Genomic DNA, 10,186 nt, shown 5'->3' on the forward strand with positions numbered 1-10,186 from the left:
TTAGACTATTCTCTTCCCCATAGACTTCAATGCCGTAAACATATTTCATCCAGTTTTTCTCAGTCTTACCCCCACCCCAATGCCAGCCTCATTCTACAAAAAGACAGTGTTTTTAAGTGATCCCAGCAGGACTACATGATGGGACACGGAATTCAGCACTGAAAAAAAATCAATTAAAATATTGTAAAAGCTATGATTAAAAAAAATTAGGAATGGTGTGAATCAGGAATATATCCTTTCTCCATACCTATTAATCTATATGTTGAGGAAATTATTCAAGAAGCTAGACATTATGAAAAAGAACATGAACCACACCACCTTTGGTATACACATGACACAACCTCGCTTGCTGAAAGTGAGGAGGGCCTGAAACACTTGCTGCAGAAAGTTAAACACTGCAGCTTTCAATATGAATTTGCATCTCAGTGTTAAGAAAACAAGAATTCTCACCACTGGACTGTAGGCAACATCATGATGAACTGTGAAAGGATTGAGACTGTCAGTGACTTCATTTTCCTTGGATCCACAATCAATACTCTTGCTGTGAGAGATCAGAAGATCAGGAGACATATTGTACTAGGAAAGCCTTTAGTCAGAGATCTCTCCAAATTACTGAGGAGTAATGATGTCCGTTTGAGGAATATTCAGGCCATGGTATTTTCAATCACTTGCCATGCATCTAAAAGCAGGACAATGACTAAGATGACAGAAGAATAATTGATGTCTTTGCTCAACATAACTCACTCTAACTTAGTCTACTAAGTCTAACTTAGTACTAAGTTAGTCCATGCTGATACAATTCTCTAATATTGGTCTCAAATGGCCTCAGAAGCCACACCCACCTCCCTTGCCCAACATATATCAAACAAACTTAGAGGAGAGAAATCTTTAAGAGGCACAAAGATGAAGGGCTTGAGTATGTTAGTTAGAAGATTGGTGGCTAGAATTCAAACAGATGTCTTTTAGAAAGAAGTTCTGGTGATCTACTTTCAAATGATCACAGTTATTGAAAACTCTATAGAATCGAGTTCTATTGTGTTCCACTCAAACACATGAAGACCCCCTGAGAAGGAAATGACTCAACTCAGTGGCTGGTTTTAAGTGGAAATGATGCAAGTCAGGGGTATTGAGGCTTAGAATGGAGCTTCGATTCTTTAGAAATAGTCTGTTTCTGGAGCTCTGTGTCACTATGACATGGAGGAAGCTCATCCTTTGATACAGTTCATGACTTTTTAAAGATCCCTCCCAGGTCCCTGCTTCCTATTTTACTAGCATATAATCAGACAAGTCTGCATTTAAACTCTGACTCCACCCTTTATTAGCTACATGGCTTTGGGTGAATCACTTGGATCTCAGTATCTTCTTTTAAAATATGTATGTTTGGAGCAACTTTAGTGAGTGCCGCAAGCATTAGCCAGCCGTAGGCTGTGATAACTGTTAGTGCCCCCTTCACCCTGAAAACACCCAGTTTCTGAGGACCTCAGCCTTTGTCCTTGCACTTTCTCTCACTTGAAATCCCTGCAGCCCTCCAACTCACTTTCTTTCTGACACAGCAGCAGGTCCTCTGGCTACATCAGAGAACTATGAGTGTGATGGTGAAATTTTTGTCAACTGGCAGTCCTAACTCTGGCTTGGGAGTTATGATAATAGAATTATCCCCTTGATAGAGTCTGATAAAATAATTTCTTTGATGAGATATGATAGAATATTGTCACCTCTCGTATGAGATCTGCCATGAGGCATTTTGGTGAGGTGTGACCTACGTTGAATATATATGGAGATCTTGCAAAACTCTCTTGGCCTTTTTTTTCCAGCCTAGATCCTACATCTGTCTTATGTTCAAATGAGCACCAGTTTTATTGACTTGAGCCATAGACTCGCTGTACCATAGACTCGCTGCTGATGAGTCTATTCCAATTCACAGAGACACTCAGTTGTGTTTCTAAGGCTCTGAATCTTTCTTTTCTTTCTTTCTTTCTTTCTTTCTTTCTTTCTTTCTTTCTTTCTTTCTTTCTTTCTTTCTTTCTTTCTTTTTCCCTCAGGATTTTATTCTTTTTTCCCCACTAGTTTATTTACAAAATTCTAATACAAATTCAAACAAATTATTTCTATTTCCCTTGCTCCCTCACCCATCAAATTGTACAACCCAATGATTAATCCCATCTTCCCCCTGTACATCCATATTCTTCTGCTTCCAGCCTCTGCCACCCCTCCTGGATCCTTATACTCATGGTACAATAATGGTCTTATACAATATTTATTCTTGTAGTACTGAGTTAGTTTATTCAGCATAATGCTCTCCAGTTGTTCCCAAGTTAGGTAATAATTTATAAAATCATTGCTCCTGAGTGCTTCATAGTGTTTCATTGTGTGAATGTACCATAATTTCTCAATCCATTCCTTCGTGGTTGGACATTTGAGCTGTTTCCATATTCTTGCAATGGTGAATAATGCTGCTATGAACATTGGTGTACAAGTCTCCATTTGTGTCTCAGTTCTCATTTTCTCAGGGTATATTCCAAGTAGTGAAATAGCTGGGTCATATGGAATTTCCATGTTCAGCTTTTGAGGAAGCATCAAACTTTCTTCCAGAATGGTTACACCATTTTATAATCCCACCAACAACAATGCATAAGAGTTCCTTTCTTGCCACATCCTCTCCAACATCTATTACTTGCTGCCCTGTTAAACTTTGCCACTCTTACTGGAGTGAGACGGTACCTCAATGTGGTTTTTATCTGCATCTCTTCTATTGCAAGGCCGTGAATTTTTCTTAACTGGAGTAGACTGTCTGTCTTTCTTCCATGGGACAACTGATGAATTCAAACCCATGTCCTTTCAGTTAGGAGCCCAACACTTGTCACTACCCCACTCAAGCTCCCTGCTCCTCGGCACAGGGTGCTTTCCTCTCCCCACTCCATCTGTGCTCTGTGGTTAACTACCTAGCACAACATCTATGGCGTTTGCTACAGATGCACTGCTGGTTTTCAGGCACGCTCTTTAAAAGTTCATCAATGGCCATGGTGGTGGCTTTTTCATCCTCATACCCAGAATCAAATTTGCTCTATAAAACCAGCTATCAATTAAATTCCAACTCACTACATCCTTGTGTGTGTCTATGCTCCTTCATGTTTCCAGTGGGTTATTTTCTTTACTTTTACTTTATATTAGTTTGCTTATAAAGTTTGTATACATTATGTTCTTGAAGGTGTAGAGCTCGCCAGGCCTTTCTTCCAAGGTACCTCCAGTCTGCCATGCCAACTTTAACCTGCATCCTTTCCATTAGCAACTAAGCACACTGATTTCACCACTCAGGGACTTTGGTATGCTCCGTGCCTAGTGGAAATCCTGGCTTACGGCAGGCCACTAGTAATCGTGGAAGGCAATGAGGTCAAGAAGGAAGAAAAGAGAATTAAAAGAAAAGGAAAGGGAGAAACAGACAGCTCTGACTTCCACCAAATAGAAACTGTGTGGAACTCTAGTTTCCCCTTCCAAGATAAGTGTGGCTTCCTTTCAGAGGATTAGCTTGATATCTTTCTCACCGAGTCATGTAGAATTTGCAAATGCTTTTTTGAGTTGACAGGGAATCTATAAAAGGAAAGAGTTCATTGCAGGTTGGTGAAATGGAGGCAGCTTCTTGTCTTCCTTCTAGACCCACGTTCACATTTTCATAATTATTTATATTTCATTAATCAGTTAGCTACAAAAGGTATTCAAGAGCTGAGCGGGAATATATTTGGCTATACACATTACATATGTCATGTGAGAAAGGGATCAACAGAGATCTAATTACTGAGGGCCAACCCTGGGTTTCATAAAAAGCACATCAGAACAGTTTTATGACAAACACCTTTTCTCTTGGGGAGGGGGGGAAATGGCCCCAGGAAGGCACTATAATAACACATTAAAATTTTTAGAAACAGAAAAATAATCAACCCTGCTACACGTAGCAAAAATAATGGAAGGAGAATCTTACATGCATTGGGGAGGAATAGCACACAAGGTTGTAACCACTGGGATTATCATCAATTTCTGCTTGCTGCTGCCCCAAAAATGCTATGGGACCAAGTTCATGGCAAGTACAAGGGGAAGGTTATTCCATCCAGTAAAGAACAAGGGAGCAATGATAGGAAAGACAAAGAAACTAATATTGGCTGTGAAATTCAAGGAAAATCAGTGTTGAATTATTTACAACCAAATTTGATTGTTTCCTTGTTGTTTTTAGCTGTCAGGAAGTCTGAAAAAGCTCTTTCTTCCGCAGCCCTCTGACAGCCAGGTAAAAACTTCTTAGAAAAGTGGCTCTTGGAGATAAAGGCCCAGAAGTCTCCAAGTCACAGCAACTAGCATGAGGCTAGTGGGGAGCGGGGGTGGAAGTGGAGATGAAAAGTATTTCCAGGTGTGAAAAAGGAATCAGTTCTCTCAAATTGCCTTGGGATGAAAGCAGCCAATAGAAAGTGATCTGTCATCTGGAGCAGGCTCTCCATGATTGTTCTGGGCCAGATGTCCCTCACTTTGTAAGATGGTCAGCAATTGTGTGCAGCCAACCACAGTGTCTCCATTCAAAATAATGAAAGAGACCAGAGTTCAAGATCTAGAGGTCAAGCAGAGCTCATACAATACCTAGGGATGATTTCTACTTCTTTATTAAGCGGATTGCACAGTTTGGGTCGCAGCCCAACCAAGTGATGTTTCCCTGATCTGTCGAAGGTCGCCAGGTGCTAATGGTCTGCACTCAGTATTCACAACAAGGGGAAATGGAAGCCAAGACTTTGTGACCATCATGCTTTCCTCTCAGGGGCTTAGGAGAGAGCTTTCCCTCCCTCATCCATCAGTGCCACCTGGATGGATGGCAGGACAGAGAGGAGCACTGTAGATTTTCACCTCTGCAAAAATCAGCTGCTGTCATTTTGGGGAGACTAAGACTATTATGCTAGAGGTTTAAAGTGCAAGTCTTGTGCCTTCTGCAGTGATACCCCAGACACTATCAAGTACATTAGGGAGTTATGGTTGAATTGCTTTCTATCCCAGAACCTTCCCTTACAAGTACAAATAGCAGAATGAATGCAAAACCAAGTATGCAGACATCAGAGGGTAGAAGGAAAGACTTTTTTTGTAGGATCAAAGAAAAGTTCACAGGGGAGATAAATATGTATGAATATTAGCTACTCATTACCAGGGAGCTCTGGTGGCCTCGTGGTAAAGAGGTGTGCTGGCAACTCAAAGGTACACAGTCCAAATCCATCAGCTGCTGTGTAAGAGAAAAATGGACAATCTCCTCCCATGTGATAAACCTCCTCTGGAAACTCACTGGAGGGTTAGCTACAGGTCTGTTCCAACTCGACTGCATGCAATAACTCATCACCAAGAGTTCTAGTGGCTTAGTGGGTAAAGACTAAAATTCCCAATGCAAAGGCATGTGATTCGAATCCACCAGCTGCTCTGCAGAAGATGGGCAATCTCCTTCCCTGCGAGTTACTGCCTCCGAAAACCCACTGGAGGGTCAGCTACAGATTGGTTCCAACTCAACAGTACAGAACAACAATAGCAATTCATTACTAAGTGATTAAAAGTAAGAATGTTGGCTCTAATTATAAATAATCTCATCTCTCCCAAAATATAGCAAAAATACAATAGAAGTATGGCAACATTTTAGGAATCTTTCTTTTCTTTTCTTTTTAAGGTTTATTTCCACTTTATTCAAAATTTTAATTTCACAGGAAATAATGTGACAATGATGTATAAAAATATAATCAAAGGCAGTAAATAATCTAATTCTTTTTTTTCCCCTAGTGTGCTCAAGCCTCCAGATCCCAGTAAAATAACAAAGTCATATACAAATCTGGAAGCAAGAAGCTGGACTGCAATCCCTAAGGCACGTGGTTCGAGGCCACCAGCTGCTCTGTGGGAGAAAGATAGGCAATTAACTGCCTTTGAAAATCCATCAGAGGGTCTGCTATGGGTCATCTCCAACTCCATGGTACACAACAACAACAGCCTCTGCTCTGGCCTCAACAGTCAGAGTCTTAGACCTCTCAGTTTGCTGAATGGTTTAGTCTCCTGTCTATTTTCCCAGAGGAATTCACATTCTTCTTTCCTTAGCAGTGCAAATATTTAACAAACCCAGCTACCACCTTAGAGATTCAAGCCTCAAGGTGCCTTGGAAGAAAAGAGGACGGTTTTGGAGAAATTAGTCATTGGCAATTCCTAGGAAAACGCTTCTCTGACTTTCAAGGATTTGCTACAGGTCAAATAGGAATGGCAATTGATTTGGTTTACTTTCAAAAGTGACCCAAGCTCAGCAATTAAGTGGCCACACCTTTCACCAAGGGTTTCCACCACAAACATATGCATCATTACTTCGTATCGAAGGAAATGGGAAAAGACTGAGACTACTTGTGCTACGCAAAAGCACAAGTATGGTTAATCCTCACAACTGACGGCAGAACAGTGCATCACAGGGCGCTGAGATCCAGCTATAAAATCACCCATCCCGCTACCGGCCTGGGTCCTGCAGCGTTTTAAAATTTGACATAATTGATGTGATCTTGTAATACTAACTAACCTCAGATGTATGTTAAGAAAGTAAAGGTGTTGCTGACAACGCTTACTTTTGTGGTCACATGTTAATGCATATGTTGTTTTCTGCCCCCACTCCCATATCCTTACAGTCTCCTTCAAGCATCTTCCATGTCTCAAGTTATGCTTTCAAAATTGCTCAAGACAGCTGGGACCATGGTCTGCTTCTTGTTAATTAATTTTGGTTTTAGAGCTCCGCTGTTAGTACCATTTGTTCCTTGGCTGTTCTCATTATCATAATATTTATTTATCTCTCTAAATACTGCAATTCTGAAGTTATGTGTCATAGTGATAAAGCTTCCAAAGAAAATGAAAATAATAGTGGAAAATCATCATGTAAAAATATCTTGTTAGTGACAAACCACTTGCCATAATGGATTCCCATGGCAGACTTGAAGGGGACGAGGACATGGACATTTTCAAATTACAGTCTTCCTTGCCTCACTAGTGGCAGGGCAGTGTCATGCAGGGCACTGAATGAGAGTGGCAGGACACAGAGTAGAGGTCCTTTCTGCTAGTATCGGATAGGTGCTGCCCCTCTGTGTAGATTAACTCAGCAGATTGATCCCTGCCTTCGAGATTGACATGAGAAAGAAGTAAACAGAAACACTCTGATGTCGTACAGTGCATCTCTCCCAGGATCAATGAGGTTCCACAATGCCTCTCCTGTGTGATAGGACTATGCCATGAAGGCGGTCCAACCCCCAGAAGACTTTTGACCATGCGATTGTGGAGAGATGCCTGCCTGTGTTAAGTCTCAATTTGCTCTCCTCAGTTCCAGCTTCCAGAGCACTGCCATCTCGGCTCTCCATCTTGCTCTACCTTGTGTACATGCAAAATTATGAAAAATGGAACAAGATAACAAGATTTCTCTTTCATTCATTTTATATCGTGTGAGTATCATCTTGATTCAAGATGTGTTTTTCCCATATGTAAGATGTTGTTGTTGTTGTTGTTGTTGTCTTGGCATAAGCAGCCAGGAAATTAAAAGACATATTGCGATGGGAAAGTCTGCTGTTAGGGACCTCTCCAAAATACTGAAGAGCAATGGTGTCTCTCAGAGACTAAGGTGTGTCTGATACAGGCCATGGTTTTTGCAATCACTTGTTATGCATCAGAGAGTTGGACAATGGTGCTGGAAAAGAGTATTGAATGTAGCATGGACTGCCAAGAAAACAAACAGATTCATCCCGGAGAGAGTTAAACTGGTGGAGGGCAGGTGCAGGAGGGGAATGCCCTCTGTGAGGTGGATTGATTCAGTGACGGGGGAAATCAGGGTGGGTGTGTTGGAGACAGTGCCATTGGCACAGGACAGAGCAGTTTAGGGCTGTCATAGGGTCGCTATGAGTCACAAGCGCCTCAACGGCACATAACACCAATTTTTTTTTTTTTTTTAGTAAAGGAAAGGAGGAAATGGGAGACTCCATTGGGAAATTGTTTGTCAGGCCAGAAGTCTCAGCCTTTCAAGACTAGCATGAATCAGATGAATCAAAATTTGTCTCAAAAAGCTGACCATGGCCGCTTCCTCCTGCTTTATTGTTAACAGTCATCTACAAACAAAGGTGACCTTCTTCGCATGCGCACAGCAGTACCTTGAAGGAGCAGTCTAGGCGGTCATGTGATATGCTAGCCTCACAGAAATTCTTTTTTATAGACATAATCTTTGAAAAGTAAATATTTAGTACCATTTTGGTATAATCTTTGAAATTTGTCTTTTTCTAGGAATGAAGGGAAAGAAAGGAATTGTCATCCATACCACATTGATTTTTCTTATTTACAGAATTCTCATATTCACCTTTTAAAGATATTTGTAAACACTGACTCTTTAAAAGATTTTTCTAAAAATTCTCATCCTCATTCCTAAAAAAAATTCTAAAAATCATAATACAAGCATGCACCGTATCTTCCAGAATTATTTTTTTCTTCTTTCTGAACACTTCTAAAAATATGAATGTGCTTTGTCTTCATAAAACCACCACCACAAAACAGACACTATTATTAATCCCACTTTATAAATAAAGAAAATCAGGCCAGAGGGATAAAGCAATTCACTCAACATAATTCTGTACCTGATTTCACAATCTGAAACTTTAACAATTACATCAATTTAGTCACCAGAGAAGGGTTATGTCCATCAGAAAGAGGGTAAGCAATATCCCCTATACCAGAGGCAACCACATTAGCCATGTAACTGCAAACGTAACTTTATTCAGTTAAGAAAATATTTAGTGAACAACTACTACATCCCAGCCATGCTATGTGTCAAGATGATCAGATTGCTTAGACAAAGAGCATCTAAGAAATTACATGAAACATGTTTGAGAAAAATAACATAGTGACACCCATGAAGCATCAGGGGTGTACAGACAGTAAGAGATGCAAGTAGGAATTTGAAGACTAGTAAAGTATATTGGCAACATGGTTTTCCAAAATTAATCTTTTGCTTTCTGATACTTGTTATGGATTGAATGTGTCCTAAATCCTCCTCATTCAGCCCAGCCTCCCGGATGATCTGTTCTGCATATAGATTGAGAAGGTATGGAGATAGGACACATCATACACTCTTCCCAGTTTTGAAACCTGCAGTGTTTAATTGCTCTGTTCTGACTACTGCCTCCTGATCAAAGTATAGGTTTTGCTGCATTAGCACAATCAAGTGTCCTGGGATTCCTATTCTTCTCAAAGCTAGCCACAGTTTGTTGTAATCCACACCGTCAAATGCCTTTGCATAGTCAATGAAATACAGATAGACATTTTTCTGGTGCTTCCTGCTTTCAGCCGAGATCCATCTAACATTAGCTATAATATCCCTAGTACAACTTACACTTAGCCTGCACATCTGACAGTTCTCTGATGATATACTGTTCTTGCCATTTTTTGAAAATTTTCAGCAGAATCTTGCTTGCATGTGACATCAATGATATTGTTCGATAATTTCTGCATTCTGTCCACATCACCTTTCTTTGGAATGGGAACAAACAAAATCTCTTCCAGTCAGTTGTCCAGGTGATTGTCCTCCAGATTTCTTGACACAACTTAGTGAGTGCATCCAGGGGAGCATTTGTTTGTTGAAATATGTCAATTGATATGCCATCAATTCCTGGGGCCTTGCTTGTTTGGTTGTTTTGTTTTGTTTTGTTTTTCCAACAAATATTTGTTTAATATGTCTGGCACTATTTTAGTATTTAGATAATCTTTAGCAGAATCTTGCTTGCATGTGAAATCAATGATATTCTTCTATAATTTCCACACTCTGTTGAGTCACCCTTATTTGGAATGGGAACAAATATAGATCTCTTCCAGTCAGCTGGACAGGTGGTTGTTCTCCAGATTTCTTGGCACAACTTGGTGATCATATCCAGGGCAGCATCTAGTAGATGAAATACGTCAATTGGTATACCATCTATTCCTATGGTCTTGTTTTTTGCTATTTTCTTCAAGGGAGCTTGAACTTCTTCCTTCATCACCATGGGCTTGTGCTTACATGTTTTATGAAATTCTTCAGTATCTGCCAATTGCTTTTTTTTTTATTTAAATAGCATTTAGTTTTTTATAAATATTTAGTATTGGCTTCCCATTTCCCTTTTGTTTTTATCATAATTATGTTATC

Source organism: Elephantulus edwardii, unplaced genomic scaffold (genome assembly GCF_000299155.1).
Source record: "Elephantulus edwardii isolate Elephantulus edwardi_28Jun2011 unplaced genomic scaffold, EleEdw1.0 scaffold00108, whole genome shotgun sequence".
Taxonomy (NCBI): Eukaryota; Metazoa; Chordata; class Mammalia; order Macroscelidea; family Macroscelididae; genus Elephantulus; species Elephantulus edwardii.